Genomic DNA, 17477 nt, shown 5'->3' on the forward strand with positions numbered 1-17477 from the left:
ATTGAACTCACAACCCTGGGTTTAGCAGGCCAATGCTCAAACCACTGAGCTATCCCTCCCCCCAATTTAAAGGAACAGTGACCTGTTTCCGCCCGGTTTCGAACCGGGGATGTTTCGCGTGTTAGGTGAACGTGATAACCACTACACTACGGGGCTTTCACATCTATGCTTCCATTTAGGAACACAAATTGCCACAAGGGATCAGAACAGTGGTCCAGCTAGTTCTGTGTCCTGTTTCCAACAGTGGCCAATACTAGCTACTTCAGACAGTTTGCTTCTGCAATAAGTAAACATGGGATAATCTGCTCCCCTCTCCCCCGTGAAAGTTTCCTCCTACCCTAGGGTGACCAGATGTCCCCATTTTATAGGGACAGTCCCAATTTTTGGATCTTTTTCTTACACAGGCTCCTATTACGCCCCACCCCCATCCCAATTTTTCACATTTGCTGTCTGGTCACCCTATCCTACCCCCAATAGTTGAAGGTTGGTTTACGCTCTGATGCCACAGGATTTTTTCCACTCCATGCAGCTGATGAAGTGGGTTTTAGCCCACGAAAGCTTATGCCCAAATACATTTGTTAGTCTCTAAGGTGCCATAAGGACTCCTTGTTGTTTTTGCTGATACAGACTAACAGGGCCACCACTCTGAAACCTGCCACAGGATCTGCAGCCATCAGAAGGACTCTGGATATTCTTGTTAACCACATAAACGTTAAAGGCCTTTTTAGAATCCTGTTACAGGCCTCAATGACATTCGGTGGCAATGGATTTCACAAGGTGAATTGTGTTTAAGGAGTTTCCTTTTATCAGTTCTGAATACACCATCTTCCAATTTTATCGGAAGTCCCTTGTCGTGTTATGAGACGGGGAAACAGATGTGCTGTCTTCCTTACCTATATCATTCGTTATTTTGTATACTTCTAGCAAGGAGTATGGGGAATAAAAAGGAAGAACTGAAAGTATTACTACACAAGCTAAATAATGATTTAATTGGCATCACAGACACTTTGTGGGATAAGTCTCATGACTGGAATATTGGTATAGAGGGGTATAGCTTGAAAGGCCAATATAATACATGTTAAGCCACTAGTTTCCATACAGATTTAACATTCTGATCATTGGCTCCCCATGCAAATAGTATAAGAAATATCACTTTAGACCAGCAGCATAGCTACCAGTGGGTGTGGCGCAGAAGAGTAAAGTAATGAAGACAGATTATAAAGTGGAAGGGGTTTACAATCTAAATTGTTGCCACTGTTTGCATTTTGTTAGCCTTAGGCTATGTCTACACTTTGCACCTTTTAGCGACACAGCTGTGCGGTTTCACCTGTGCTAAAAGGCACGCAGTGTAGCCGCTCTTTGTCGGCAGGGGAGAGCTCTCCCACCGACAAAATAATCCACCCCCAACGAGAGGCGGTAGCTTTGTTGGAAGGAGAGTTCTCCCACAGACAAAGCGCTGTTCACACCGGCACTTTTTGTCCGTAAAACTCTTGTCGTTCCGTGGGAGCAGGGGGTTCACACCCCTGAACGACAAAAGTTTTACCGACAAAAGTGAGGTGTAGACAAAGCCTTATTTTCACTATACACCCATGTCAGGCCTTAGAGAAACTAGTTAACAGCCTTTCACTAGGAGATAAGTTGTGCAGGACTCTCTCTCTCAACATACTGTTGCTCAGCAGTGCTGGATGGTATATTAACTGAATAAGCCACATACACACTGCATGCACATTCTCACATACAATTCCATTACAAACAAAAATCAGATTCCCCTCCTTCCTGCCAAAAATATGACCTTTTGGATTTGCGTGTGGTGTTTTTTTGTAAGAAACATCTGCAGTATGCAGTAGTTTCAAAGGCCAGGTATTCCAGTTCACTGAACAAGCTATATTTAACAAAGCCTCAACATAAAAAGCAGTCAACACAGTCAAAGGGCAAGTATGGCACAGAATTAAACCTTAAGCTTCTCATCACCAAACTAAGTAATCTTAACTCTAGACTATTTTATTCCGCTTTCAGTGTTGCAGGATTTATGGGCCGTTTTGTGTCTCTTACCTAGTTCTGCTGTTGGGGGTTTTGTTAGTTAGTTTTTAAGTACTTTTTGAAGTGTGTTTAAGAATTTGGTGCTGTGACCTGTGACAGACTAACCACCCAGGAAGTGGAAGTCCTGCATTTACCCACAACACAGATGCAGCATGGACAATAGTGCAAGTTTCCACCCACGCTGCTATTTAAATCTCTTCTAGGAGCGACCATGTCCAGGAGCAAGAGGTACTTTAGTCTCCGAACTCATTTACCCCTTTGTCTCTCTGCTTATAAGTCTCCAATTGCTGTGGTAATTGTACAATGCAGACACCTGCACAAGAGAAATGGCCTGATACCCCATTTCATGTCTCAGAGACTTCTAAGAGCGGCCAGTGGCGAGGGATCCACTTGGACAGCATTGCAGATCTGCACATATAGCTTTTGAAGGCTAGACACCAACCTGGATTGCATTTAAACTAATGATGTAGACATGAAAGGCTTTTATAAATCCTTGACAATCCAGAACCAACACATCCTTTCCAACCAATATGTTTGAAACTGTTTTTTAACCTGCGGTAAAAGGATCATTTAAGTCACGGAGAAAAGTGATTTCTGGTGTCCTTCTCTGATTGTCTACAAGAAACTTCAGGACAACCACACAAACAAATTTTCAAGTCACCTGACCTCCTACTGCTTTCCCTAAAAGATTGCTGTAGAAGTACCTGCAGTTAGCAGGTTATTACATGTCCAAGAATAAAGATGGCATTAAGACCACATTCTTAAAGTACTACTTTAAGTGGTGAGAAGACAAATGGTCAGTAAGCAGAAATTTTTAGGAAGGAAAAATATTTCACAATGGACTAGATTTTAGCTTCCTCAGCAGAGAGCTTAAAACTATATGAACAATGGAAACACATAAGCCACAATACTCAAACAAAGCCCTTTACACCACAAAATGTTTTGCAAAATAATTCCATAAATTAGAGGAACATAAAACAGCTGGAATGAACAAACTGGTAGCCTGACAGCAAGGATCAGCGATTAAGAACCCAAACTGGGCCACAGCCTGAAGCAGCAGAAGAAAACCTGGTTAATTAATATATTAAGGTTTATTTAAGATGCAGTCTACTAGTTGATGAGTTCTGTCTGTGACCATAAAACTCCTACACAATAAACTAATCTGTTAGGCCTTGTAGAACACGTGAACAACTACTACCCCAATATATTATGCAACAGAGAGTCCTGTGGCACCTTTAAGACTAACAGACGTATTGGAGCATAAGCTTTCGTGGGTGAATGCCCACTTCGTCGGATGCATTTCTAGTGTTCTGAAGCAAGGTATTTCATTGGTTTCATGTACATCCTGAAAGCTTATGGTATGCCAAAGGGAAGGGAAAGAGAAAGAAATTGTATAGTTTTTACATAATGATTCCATTTAGAAGCCCAGTTATCCTGTCATCCTCTCTCTTCTGCGCTGTGGCACTCAGCAAAATGAACCAGCCACTTCTGATTGCCAGTGACTGCCTGGTTGTACTCTAACACCAGGAAATAAATATTTCAGTGAAGCTTATTTTCCTGAAATCTAAGTTGTCTCTTCCATGCCTCCCCTCTTCCAAAGAGCATGGATTCACACAGCCCTCTCTACAGGTCAAGGGAGTCTGAAACCAGAAATCACATCATTGTTGCTTAGGAGGTGCCTCTGGGAAATGGAGTGTTAAGTTAGCAAGTCTCAGGAATGCAGTTATGAACAGCTATTTTTCTTAACCTGGGCTCCACCTCTGAAAGGCAAGAACCCAGCTCTGCACCAGACAATGGTTTGTATATATTAATTAATGCAGGAATAGTAATCACGAAGGAGCATGGCAAACAAGCAGTAAATACCTAGAACTCAATTCACGTTCATAAATCGGTACAAGGGAAAAGTTACTAACTGTACCCATTATTCTGTTCTAGGAAAATTCAAAACACCAAGTAGTGTCTGGAAAGTAGTTGTTTGTGGGTTTTTTAAGAAATTTATTTACAAAGGTGAGCCACAACATGAAGATTGTAACATGGCAGATTCAAACCTGAACATCATTATCCAGCCAACTAACATACTGGTTTTTGTATGTAATTTTTCCATTAATAATAATAACAACAACAACAACCACCCAATTTTCATGCACAAACAATGCAGATTTCAGTCAAACAGCACAAGATTTGTAAGAATTTTCTTGACGTTAAAATGCCATATTTTAAATATTCAATTGCCTATATAATAATTTGTCCTTATGCCACACCTTTTGGAGAATTTTAAAGTGGTTTACAAACCCATCACACCACAGTCTGCTGCTACCTCTAAGGTGAGTGGAATAAATAGTCCTGTAAAAGCATAAGACAGCACCACAGGTAGTGAACATGAAATGCCATCTCTAATTCAGACTTCAGGGGGATTTTAAGTAAGCAAAATGTAGTCAGGATACTGGATCTTCAGTGACAAGCGGTCAGACCTTTGATTTTGTGTCCCCTCTGAAAGATAGCAACTACAGCTGTACAGACCCCTGGCATCACTGGTGCACAATTCAAAAGGAAGAACATCACCTAGTAAGATACCATATTACTTCCTGTAGCACCTACCTGTTTCTGTTAGGTCCCACATCAAACCACTGACCTGTTTAGTGTATAGTCTGTCCTAATCATATCACAGCACCAAGTATCATGGAAGCATTTTATATACAATACATCTATTGCTGCCTGTTTATAAGACGTCAGTACGTGGGTTGATGTGTAATTCATGGGTGTGACATCACATTTGTGACTTATGAGACTGAACCAGACAATGCTGCCAAAGGCTTTGTCTAGGCCTTGTCTACACTGGCAAGTTATTCAGGAGTAAGGTCAGGTGTGAATTCAAAGTGCTAGAGCTATTGCAGAATAGGAGTATCCACACACAGGGTGCTATTCCAGAATAGCTATGCTGGTCAATTTCCCCTTGTAGACAAGCCCCTAGACTGGGAGTTAAAGATGAGATGTTAGCTCACGTTTGCTAGCTTGTTCTAATTAAAACCTTCCAAAATGCTAGTCAAGCCGAGGCAAGCTGTACTTCAGTGTGTGCTAAACTGGTCAAGTTAAAGCCTACAGAGGCCTAGTGTTTAGCACACACTAACGTACAATTTGCCTTCACTTGACTAGCATTTTTGAAGATGTTAGAGGGAGCTACCTAACACAAACAATACAACTTTAAATCCTAGTTCAAAGAAAGCCAAAGTTACCAAGACCCACCCCAGGAGGAAACATCGAATAGACGGCATGACAGACCTCGGCACATCTGCCCAATTATACCCTCTTTTTTCTACATAAGCCATGAGGTAATTGTGACACTGCACCTGATTCTTCATAGTGAGATTATTCTGATATGGTTATAGCATAATAACAACACATTTTATGCAAGATGGGTCATGTGAGATGTCGTTGGAAAAGTTATGATTTGCTGACTATGATTTGTGTGCATGTATCATTTTTGTATCTGAAGTTCTGAATATTGACTCTATCTGTACTTCAAATGTAGTTACACCTGGGTATCGCCCACTAGACAAGATGCTTTCTGTCTAGATAGGGGTCGGGAAGGGCCTATTCAGGGCAATGGGTCATTAGTAAAAACAATAGGCCTTAGGAGAAGCTTATCCCCCACTTGGTGAGCTGTCTGGAGAACACTACAGACAGCCTGTAAGTAATGGCTGTTATGACTCTATAATGACATGTGACCAGACCACATGTCTCTGGACTCCATCTTAGGATGTCAGTATTTTTCCACAATCCGGTCTGGGAACCAAGCATGGAAACAAAGGGTTCCCGCCATATGCTAAAGCTATACAAGTCAGGGAGTGACATCATTGGGGTTCTTCACTCCCCACACAAGACGACTCCTGGAAACACCTGAGGAACGAAGACTGAACTGGGGGAAGTGCTGGACCCAGGCTAACAGGCTTTCTAGCCTGTGTATGAAACACCGGGGGATTCCACGCTGCAAAGCAAGTGTAGCTTGTGCCTTAAAAATGTACAAGTCTGCCTGTATCATCAGTTAGGGTGAGAATCTGCTATTCCTATCCAGTCTATAACTAACTGTATTATTTTGTTTTCAGCCAGACTAAGTGAAACAGAGAGGGGCTGTCAGAGACAATCAACCTCTTCATCAGCTTTCATCTACTTTCAAATACAGCACCGGGCCCATGGCAAGCTTTACTAGTTCAGAGGAGCTTTTAGCCTGTGAAACAGCAAAGGCCACTTTCACAACTCCCCAGGAGACCAAAGGCTGCATCTCATTGGGAAAATATCAGTTTTTAATGGACACACAGTTTTGAAATGGTAGAAGCAGCCACAATATTGACTTACTCATGTATCTGCCTTGGTATATGAAAAGAGAGGGCTTGTCTGGATTCACCAGGAAGGAAAACCTCCAGCTTACAGCTGCACTCCGCCTACAATTACATGGGGAACATCCACAGGAAGCGTTTTTGATTGAGAGTTGCATATATCCTTGGGCTACGTACCCTTCACTCAAAGTGTGCATAATAATAGGGCTGCGAATTTACTAACCACTCTAGCCTCAGTTCTGTGGTTTCCAGTTTTGTCAAACTCTCGGTGAAAACAGAGGGGTTCGGTGTATGTTCTAGTGCTGTTGTAGTTCCACTATAGTTATGACTGGAGAGGACATTTCATTTGAAACCACTCTTTCCAAACTGAAACGGTTCCCTTCTTATTTTCAAGCAATGTGAGGGTGGATTATTTTGCCTGTTTTGTTTGTTTTTTTTTTAATAAAATGTGGCAAGAGTTAGTTCAGCCATTTGAGTCACCAGAGCATTAAGAGTAAGTTGTCTCTCTCCTGCACCTGCTCAATGCAGCTCAGATCGCGCACAACGGAAAGCCTGCAGATCTAGCAAGGAGAGCAGAGAAGCATGCTGCCCCTTTAAGACTCTAGCCATGCTATTGATTTGTGTTGAGCATGAACATAGTTGATTCCACGGAGTTCATGTCCAGATACAGGATGGATGATAAATGAGGGGTACTGCACCATGTGAAATGAACCCACAATTCCCTGCCTCTGGCACCAGCACCTGAGGCAAAATGGGATGCTACCAAGCAAGCCATAACTGTAAAGCATGAGACGCCAATATGGCCATGCTAAGAAAAGAGCTGCTGTGTGGACAAACTGAGACTCATGTTAGCTGTAACCATATCAGAAAAGCACAGAAGACCCTGGTTACACTTGACAGGGTCTATTCCTAGTGTTTTCCTGTCAGTCTTGGCTACCTCTCTTCTTGAGCGACAAAGTATTGAGACCAGAAGAGAATCATAGACTATCCAGGTTGGAAGGGGCCTCAGGAGGTATCTAGTCCAACCCCCTGCTCAAAGCAGGACCAATCCCCAACTAAATCATCCCAGCCAGGGCTTTGTCAAGCCTGACCTTAAAAATCTCTAAGGAAGGAGATTCCACCACCTCCCTAGGTAATCCATTCCAGTGCTTCACCACCCTCCTAGTGAAAAAGTTTTTCTTAATAGCCAACCTAAACCTCCCCCACTGCAACTTGAGACCATTACTCCTCGTTCTGTCATCTGGTACCACTGAGAACAGTGGTTGCAGAAGAGAATCCAGAGATGACTGCCATGCTGAGAACACCAAGCTCATGGGCAAGCTTGCCCCACACCAGATCTGAGGCTCACCTTACCCCACGGCACTCCAGAAGAGTTAAGAGCTCCTTAAGTTGATGGCTGGACCAGTTAATGTTGGGTGTGCACTTGAAACTGAACCTGCAAGTCAGCCGGTGGGCTTTAACTTGAGTACGAAGAGGCTTACTCATTGATTCCATTATTGTGTGCATGACTTCACTCTGGGATGTATAAACCCCAGAGCACACAATCTGATAAGACCCCACGATCTAATGGCTACCCACTCAAGTAAGTACAATGGCACCTTTAACTGAATTTCATGTTGAAAACCACCAAGTGCTCTCACTTTCTGAAGAGAAGACAATTCAAACACAAAAAGACTGATCAATGCAGTTATAGTTGTGAATTTGAAATGTACAAAGTCAAAATGCCTCAAGTGAGCTCAGCTATTCGACATAAAACCATGCCTTAACAGTAGCCACACAGGAACCAACTATCGGGGCCTGTGGGAACATTCATTTTTAATAATTAACTTTGATGCTTGGAAATTGCCAATAGTTTTGTCACATTAGCATAGAATCCTATGCAAAAACAAACCCTGGGTGCAAGCCAGGGCATGTTAGGCAGGGCCATCCCTAGACATTATGGTGCCCTACGCAACCCCCCCGCGGGGGGTTGGGGGGGCGGCTGGCCCCAGCCACTGCGGGAGGGGCAGGTGGGAAACCGCCCCCCAGCACAAGCCAGCAGAGCGGGTTGGGGCCGGGTCGCTCCACTTCCTGCCACCCGGTCATTGCAGGGCGGGCCCGACCCCGCACTCACAGGGCGACAGGAAGTGGAGTGACCCGGCCCCAGCCCGCTCCGCCCTGCTCCCCTGACTCCCAGCCTTGGGACTTGGGGGGCGGGGGGAGCCGGCGGGGCAGAGTGGGCTGGGGTCAGGTCGCTCCACTTCCTGCTCCACTTCCCGAGTGCAGGGTGCGCCCGAGCCCTGCTGCAGTCCCCCAGGATGTAGCTCGGGGAAGGGGTGGAGTGGGGGCGGGGCTGCGGCAGAGCAGGGGTGGGAAGAGGCAGTGCGGGGGCAGAGCAGGGGCAGGGGCTTTGGGGACGAGGCGGAGAAGGGGCGGGGAGCAGGTTTCCTGGCCGGCTCAGCCGGCCGGGGGATCAGGCTGGCCACTGGAGCAGCTGCGTAGTTTGCATCTGGGTAAGAACGGCCTTGATGTTAGGGTTTAAACCTCACTACTAAAGCAGAGCTCAGTTGTAGTTCTAGCGTTCTCCTCACACTGTATCACAATAACTTACAGACAAGAGTGATTAGAGTCAAGTGCTTTAACAATGTCAAAATAACGCCACACACCGCACACACACTTAGGACTTGCCTACACTTGAAACCCTACAATGGCACAGCTGCGTCGCTGTAGCACTTCAGCGTACACACTACCTACACTGACGGGAGAACACCTCCCATTGGCGTAGGGAATCCACCTCCCCACGAGGCAGTAGCTAGGTCAATGGAACAATTCTTCCATCGACAGCACTGTCTACACAGGGAGTTAGGTCAGTTTAACTACCTTGCTCATTGGTGTGAAAAATCCACACCCTTGAGCGACGCAGCCAGGTCGAGCTAATTTTCTAGTGTAGACCAGCCCTCAGGTGTACTTGTGCACTGCAACCCGGGTGTTAAATAGTATCGTCTGAATAAAGTGGGATGAGTAGAGAAAGGGTATGGATGGAGATCAGTGCCCTCAGACTTTACCAGTCCTGACAGATTTCGGGGCTGACTACACTCCATTCCAGGGGTCTGACAGCTGCATCACCAGACACATCCAAGCCAGCTTTGGATGTAGCTAGTGAGCTCAAGTAAGAACAGCAGTGAAGTTGCGGCAGCCGGACATCAGCCCAGGGGTTCAAGAACACACCCAGGGTCCTGAGTGGACTTGTACAGCCTATGTTGTGGTCTGTGCTGCTAGGGTTTCATTACTACTGTTCCTCAAGCTAGGTTTGCTCTAGCTAGTTCAAGTATGTCTACATGTGCCCCCCACCCCCACCCCAGCTGCAGTTCAGACATACTCTTAGTGAACAAGATTGCTACCAAAATCCGCACCGTGCAGCCAATGGGATGTGCAATAGTGAAAATAACCCCATAGAAGTAACACATTTCCTCTAATGAGAGTATATTTGTGGTTATCAGTTCTGCGGCCTAAATACCAGCTGAAGCAGTAAGACTTTAAATGCCAGAGTTTAGCCATTCAACCTGAAGTCTGACACCCCTTAAGGCTGTTCTGATCTTCTGCAGATGAGTCTTTCAGACTGCACTGCACTGCTGAGCAGTTAGTTTTAGGAAACCACCCAAATCCCCTGCTATATACAACTGGAGAAAAACAGTTCCGTTCTCATACTCCCTCTACAGGCTTTGCAGAAGCCATTGATATGTTTCCAGAGCCATATGGGCACCAATGATATTGATGCACAAAAAAAAGCGCTATGATCATTTGAAGTGCCACTAGAAACAATGTTGATTACATCTTATTACACCGTCTTCATTCTTTCATGCTGCCAGTCATGACGACACCGGGATGCCTCACAATTTAAAAGTGAGAATACAAATTACAAAATCTGCTTATATGACTAGCTCACTAAGCCATGACTGCCCCTTTTCTGCTACACAAAGGGTCGTCCACCTTAGCGATTAGTCAAAAGTCTGATTGAACAAGCAAACCTTACATCATTACCCTGTAGGCAGGTAAACTGGTATGGACCAAGTGAGCGGGTTCAACATGTAAGGGCTGATCTATCAAGAATGCCCTGCCACCAGACCTGCAAAGTGAAACCTCAGAAACCACTTTCACAAGGGCCCAGCAAATTAACCATTGAGATGGGATATGGGGAAAGAGTCACTCTCTACAAACAGATTTTTATTTCCAAGGTCCCAGTTACATTAGTGGGCTGTGTCCCAAGGCCGAATTAAAACATGGTTCAGCACAGTCTGTTCAAAGAAGCCCAAAACAAGTTTTGAAAATGCAACAGGGCTGTGTTACAGCCCTATAAAGTCCAGATGATTTAGTATCACTTAAACAGGCAAGACCCATATTGAGGAACTACTAGGTTGTAACTGGGCCAGGGAAAACTCCTAACAACATAAACATTCAGATTCCCCAGCTGTAAAATGAAGATAATGATACTGACCTCCTTTGTAAAGAGCTTTGAGATCTACAGATGAGAAACACTATAGAAGAGTTAAGTTAGAGTGTAAACTTTTTGGGGCAGGGACCATCTTTTTGTTATGTCTGTACAGCGCCTAGCACAATGGGGCCCTGGTCCATGACTGGGGCTCCTAGGTGTTACAGTAAAACAAATAATATATTTATACACACTTAAAAGTGTCCTTAAGGGATACAATATTGACATTTTGCTGCATGAGTCTGGAAGTCAGGACTTCTGGGCTCTAGTCCCAGATCTTCCCCTGCGTGACCTTGGATGAAGTCACTTTATTTATCTGAGAATATGATTCCCATTTTACTTAACCACCTCATAAGGCAATTGTAGAGTGAGCTATATAGTGCTTAGAGATCCTGAGGAGAAGAGTAATTAATTCAAACCCAAATATGGCAAAGTAATCTTAAAGAAATGAGTGGATTAAAATTATAGCTAAGCTTTTAAACGTGCTGTCTGTTCTCCTATACACGATTCTTCAATAGGCCTTTTATTCTCCTTGAATACTGTGTCCTTGGACATAAGACCAACAGCAGGTTCATAATTTAAAAAAAAAAAAAAAAAAAAAAAAGTTCGACTGACCCATACAAGTTCTCTGTAGCAAACTTATCAACAAGGCTGAAATCTGCTCAGCAAACAAGGTCATTTTATATTTGCCGTGGGCGGGGAGCGGGAACGGTCAAATGGACCCCTCCCTCACAAAATAATTTTAAAACCAGGAAGCTCAAGCTACCGTTAAGATCTTAAGTAGGGATTTGAACCACATCAATAAAACTTTAATACTTTAAAATGCATGAGGGATTGAAAAAAATGATCATTTTCCTCTCAGATTAAATATTTAAGATTTGTTTTAGGACATACAGTAAGTTTTTCCTAATCTGTGCTTAACGTCAGTGCATATACCCATATTTAGGCACCTAAATAAGTGGCCTGATTTTCCGAGTTTCCAAGCACCCAAAACTTCAAGGAGAGCTGCAAGCAGCTATGGAAATTAAGGCATTTATTTAGCTGTCTAAATATTGAGACATACCTTACTTCAGAAAACCAAATCTGAAAATTCTGATCAGTGTGTGGGCCCAGAAGAGGAAAGCTGAAGTCATACTATGATGCACAGTTATCTACGGTTGGGTAAGTACATTCATTCTGAATAAGTGAAGTGAAAGCAAGTAGCAGTCCTGCAGAAATTAAGCCCCGTTTTTCACCACCTCCTTGTTTACTTTTTAGAAGAGGAGGCAACAGATGGTAAGAGAGAGTTCCATTTAAGAAGGGGTGCAAATATTCCCTAGAGCGCTGCATGAGCCAGTTTTTAAAGAGAGTTACTGTTTGCTGAAGTGACACATTTTATACGACTCTTACTCACTTTCTATTTCGGTGCTCTACATTACTGGATGCTTTAGTGACGTCCACAAAAAGCTACACAATTGGCTTTGGGTGACACTTCTAGACTCTCCATCCCCCATGCCCTGAACACCATGTTCTACGAGGGGACAGAGCTGTGACTACCTGATTTTGATGGCAGGCACAACTGGTACGGCATGCAGTGCGACTTGACAACGGCGCAGACTCTCCAAGCAATTTGAATAAACTCTGCTAGTCGAGCAGACAGCTAATCTGTCATCTCCATCTCATTTGCTCCAACATTTAGACACTAAGTGCAATTTCTCACTCCCACACACCGAGTCAGATTGCCCTCCCCCAAAGAGTACAGATGTCAAGATGAAACGTCCGGACTTTTACAGCACACATGGGCCCCTGATGGCTTTTTATGGAGAACTTGGAGCATGGATTAGCACAGAATATTTAGATGTAGTATCTTCTATAATGAGGGACTGAAGCTGGATTGAGACTGGGCCTTGAAGGAGTTATTTGTTTCATGAATCCCCTGTACAAATTCTCTAATCTCACAGCAACCTTTTAAATTAGGTATTTATTTCCCCATTTTACAAACGGTGAAACTGAGGTACAACACGTCTTATATAACTTGCTCAAGGCCACAGGAGTCCAATGACAGACAGCATTAGGGCTTGTCTACACACAGAACTATTCCCAAATACTTGTGTGTGTGGACGCTCTTATTTTGGCATAAGCATGCCTTTTTCTTGTTTAGCTTAACCCACCGAGGCAACTGGTCTCAACACTATACCCCACACACATGGTTGAGCTCTCCTGGCTACAGGGCAGTAAAAACTACAGTGCCTATATCCAGGAGTAATTTACAATCAGTTAGCTAACACACATTCAGTGCGCCAGTCTGTGCTAGTCTTAAAAAAAAAACAAAAACAGGCTACAAACATAAATTAACATGCCTCCTTACAAGAGACAGTTTTGCCTCATAGCAAACACCCATTTGCCTGTTCTATGCCTGTATCACGGATATTCCTTCAGCATAAAACCAACTGTGAACAAGTTCACTACTTAAAACAAAACTGAGGGAAGGGACTAGAAGACAGAACCAAAATACAAGGTGGCCTGGAGGAATCAGAGCAGCAAGAAGTGGGTTCAGTGCCAGCAGACAGGTGAGGGCAAGCCAGGTAATTACAGACCAGGGAAGCCTTACTTCATTTATTGGGTAAATGCGTTCAAAAAGTCATTTAAAACAGAGCTGTAAGTTACACTTCATTGAGCATGATTTGCCTCTAGTTGTCCCAAAGAAGGTATGGGATTGGTGTAGGGGAGGGGTGTCCAGGTGAGGATTTCTATCTTAAAGGGGTACCCTATGAAAAACTGTAAACACCATATTAACCCCGTATCAGCCGATCCTCCCAGCTTCCTCATTCACTCCTTTCTTGTAGCCAGCGAGTTCAATAGTTCACTCCATGTTTTTTAGATCCTCATTGTCTTACAATGAGGCAGTTTTGATCCAGTGGATAAGGCACCGGAATAAGAGTCAGGGTCGGGATACTCGTAAAATGGAGACAGTGCTTACCCACCTTTGTAAGGAGTTTTGAGATCTTTGAATGGAAAGTGAAATAAAAGTACTCTTAAATACATGTGAGAATGCAAAGACTTGAAAGTAATCTGGAAGAAGCACTTTCTAAGGACTTGTCTACAATTACAGCAGTGTAGCTCACCACTGTAGCACTTAGTGAAGGCGTTACCTACACTGACTGCAGCACTTCTCCCATTGATGAAGCACGGTCTACACCAGGGGCTAGGTCGCTAGAACTATATCGCTCAGGGGTGTGGATTTTCCATTTATACCAACATAAATTGGTAGTATAGACCAAGCCTCAGAAATTCCTACCACACCCTAGGTTTTAAATTTCTTTCTGATAGAATCTGGTGAGTCCTCTGGATGTCTCACGGCCTAATGAGAGAGGGGAATTCTAATTCCACCAGTACTACCATCTCCCCTGTGATTCATTCCAGTTTGATGAGATTGCCAGTGTCAAGAATCCATCTATGACCTGGACTGGACTAATTAAGCACAATATATTGAAATATGTGCAATGAAAAGCCACTGAAGTGAAGAGCCAGGCTTAATTAGACAGCATCTCCAAATCCCAGTTCTACAGCCAAAGCTGACAGGTGGACTAGATGGACGCCCACTGCACAGAAACCCTGTTCCACTTCCGGCAAAGCATTTCTACATCAGGGGATGGAGGTAGAAAGCATACCTGCCAGATCCTGTCTACACTAGCAAAACTGCGTTGTTAAGGGATCAGTTTATAACACAGTAATTCTCCAACCATAACAACACATCTTAGACTTGCATGTAGGCAGATCAAACAATATTATAATTTTACTAATCATCCAATCTTTATCATGATTATAATACAGCCCTGAATGGTAACGGGCCCATCTACTCTGACAAGACCGTACTGTTGTAACTAGACTGAGGGGAAAGTTGTGCTCCAAACCCCCATCACTGCAGAGCAACTCTTACACAGGCTATGGCTATATTACATTGGTGCAATGTAGTGTACAATGGCTATACTGCATTGGTGCTGCTGCACCACTAGCACCGCTAGTGCAGACATACAAAGCCGATGGGAGTGAGCTCTCCTGTAGATGTAATTACTCCAGTCCCTGCAAGCGATGGTAGCTATGTCGGTGGGAGAAGCTCTCCCACCAACATAGCACTGTCCACACCAGCGCTTAAGTCGGTGTAACTTACGTCACTCAGGAGGGTGGCTTATTCACACCACTGAGAGCTTGTCCACACTGCGAAGTTGTCGACAAAACCTGTGTCTTTCACAAAAAGAAGAACAGGAGTACTTGTGGCACCTTAGAGACTAACAAATTTATTAGAGCATAAGCTTTCGTGGACTACAGCCCAAGCTTATGCTCTAATAAATTTGTTAGTCTCTAAGGTGCCACAAGTACTCCTGTTCTTTTTGCGGATACAGACTAACACGGCTGCTACTCTGAAATGTGTCTTTCACAGGTACTTAAACACCCCAACCCCCCGCGCAAAAGACAAAAGTTTTGCCGACGCAAGTGGCAGAGTGAATGCAGCTTTGCCGGCAGGAGCGGTCTCCTGCCAACAAAGAGAACGCCGCTCGCAGGGCTGGAAGTATTTTGTCAGCAAAAGTACTGACAAAGAGCGTTTACACACGCTGACTTTTAGCGACAAGGCTGTATCGACAGCCTTGTCGCTAAAAGCTGCGTGGTGTAGACAAGCCCTGAGAGATATAACTTATACCGACATAAGCTGCAGTGTGTACATTGCCTCAGCGACCATCCATGAATATGCAGCAGGCTACTCACTTACAGCAGCTCTCCCACAATACTGACAATGCTGCCTGTGCTTAAACAGCACCTTTTGTTAGACGTTCTAAAGAATCATTTTGCCTCAGTTTCCCCATTTGTAAAATAGGGATAGATAGTTTAATTGACTTGCCTAAGGTCATAGAACAGGGGTAGTCAATAGGCTGACCACGGGCCAAATCTGGACCGCCAGACGGTTTTGAATGGACTCCCAAATGTTTTTATTTACTTATTATTGTTGTTCTTTTTTATTGTTTTCTCTGGAGTCTGGACCTTGCCTATACCTTGACCAAGAAATCTGGACCTTGACAAAAAAATTAATTGACTACCCCTGACACCCAACAAGTTAACAGCAGAACTAGGAACAGAATCCAGGACTCCTGCCCTCCATTAATATGTCCTATGTGAAAGGCCAATCTGCCTCCTACAGAACTTGACTATACCTACTGCAGGGAACAATCCTGTATGGACAGAGAAAGGATTACAACCTGATTCCCCCCCTCCCCACCACCTTCCCATCTGATTCTAGGAAAAGACACCTTTCCCCCTTGTATATGTGGTCCTCTTCTAACCTGCCACAGTCTCAGGGTATGTCTACACTATGGGATTAATCCGAATTTAGATAATTCGGATTTGAGAAACAGGTTGTATAAAGTCGAAATGAGTGCGGCCACACTAGCACAGTAATTCGGTGGTGTGCGTCCAAGTACCGGGGCTAGCGTCGATTTCTGCACCGTTGCACTGTGGGTAGCAATTCCATAGCTATCCCATAGTTCCCGCAGTCTCCCGCGCCCATTGGGATTGTGGGTTAAGATCCCAGTGCCTGATGGGACAAAAAACATCGTCGCAGGTGGTTCTGGGTACAGCCTCACTTCCTCCCTCCCTCCCTCCCTGCATGAAAGCAACGGACGGCAGACAACCATTTTCGCGCCTTTTTTCCTGGGTGGGTGAACACTGCAGACTCCATACCACGGCAAGCATGGAGCCCGCTGAGGTCAAGACAGCACTCATGAATATTGCAAACACCTCGCGCGTTCTCGTGGAGTTTATGCTCAGCCAGGACCAGAAAAACGAGGCGAGGAGGCGGCGGCAGCGCAGCGACAAGCATGATGAGGACATGGACACGGACACGGACACAGAATTCAGTGAAACCACAGGCCCCGGTGCTTTGGAGATCATGTTGTTAATGGGGCAGATTCTATCCATGGAACGCCGATTCTGGGCAAGGGAAACAAGCACAGACTGGTGGGACCGCATAGTGTTGCAGGTCTGGGACGATTCCCAGTGGCTGCGGAACTTTCGCATGCGTAAGGGCACTTTCATGGAACTTTGTGACTTGCTGTCTCCTGCCCTGAAATGCCAGAATACCAAGATGAGAGCAGCCCTCACAGTTGAGAAGCGCGTGGCGATAGCCCTGTGGAAGCTTGCAACGCCAGACAGCTACCGGTCAGTCGGGAATCAATTTGGAGTGGGCAAATCTACTGTGGGGGCTGCTGTGATGCAAGTAGCCAAAGCAATCACTCAGGTGCTGCTACGAAAGTTAGTGACTCTGGGAAATGTGCAGGCTATAGTGGATGGTTTTGCTGCAATGGGATTCCCTAACTGTGGTGGGGCAATAGACGGAACCCATATCCCTATCTTGGCACCGGAGCACCAAGCCACCGAGTACATAAACCGCAAGGGGTACTTTTCAATGGTGCTGCAAGCACTTGTGGATCACAAGGGACGTTTCACCAACATCAACGCGGGCTGGGCGGGAAGGGTTCATGACGCTCGCGTCTTCAGGAACACTACTCTGTTTAAAGGGCTGCAGCAAGGGACTTACTTTCCGGACCAGAAAATAACCGTTGGGGATGTTGAAATGCCCATAGTTATTCTTGGGGACCCAGCCT

General features: G+C 44.7%; 1 protein-coding gene across 1 annotated transcript in view; it reads right to left on the reverse strand.

Annotated features, from left to right (window-relative positions):
* The window catches only part of PHACTR4 (phosphatase and actin regulator 4), a 104527-nt gene that overhangs the window by 64064 nt on the left and 22986 nt on the right, over positions 1 to 17477 (reverse strand). The gene's annotated exons all lie outside the window — the stretch shown is intronic.

The sequence above is a fragment of the Malaclemys terrapin genome, chromosome 22 (genome assembly GCF_027887155.1).
Source record: "Malaclemys terrapin pileata isolate rMalTer1 chromosome 22, rMalTer1.hap1, whole genome shotgun sequence".
Lineage (NCBI taxonomy): Eukaryota > Metazoa > Chordata > Testudines > Emydidae > Malaclemys > Malaclemys terrapin.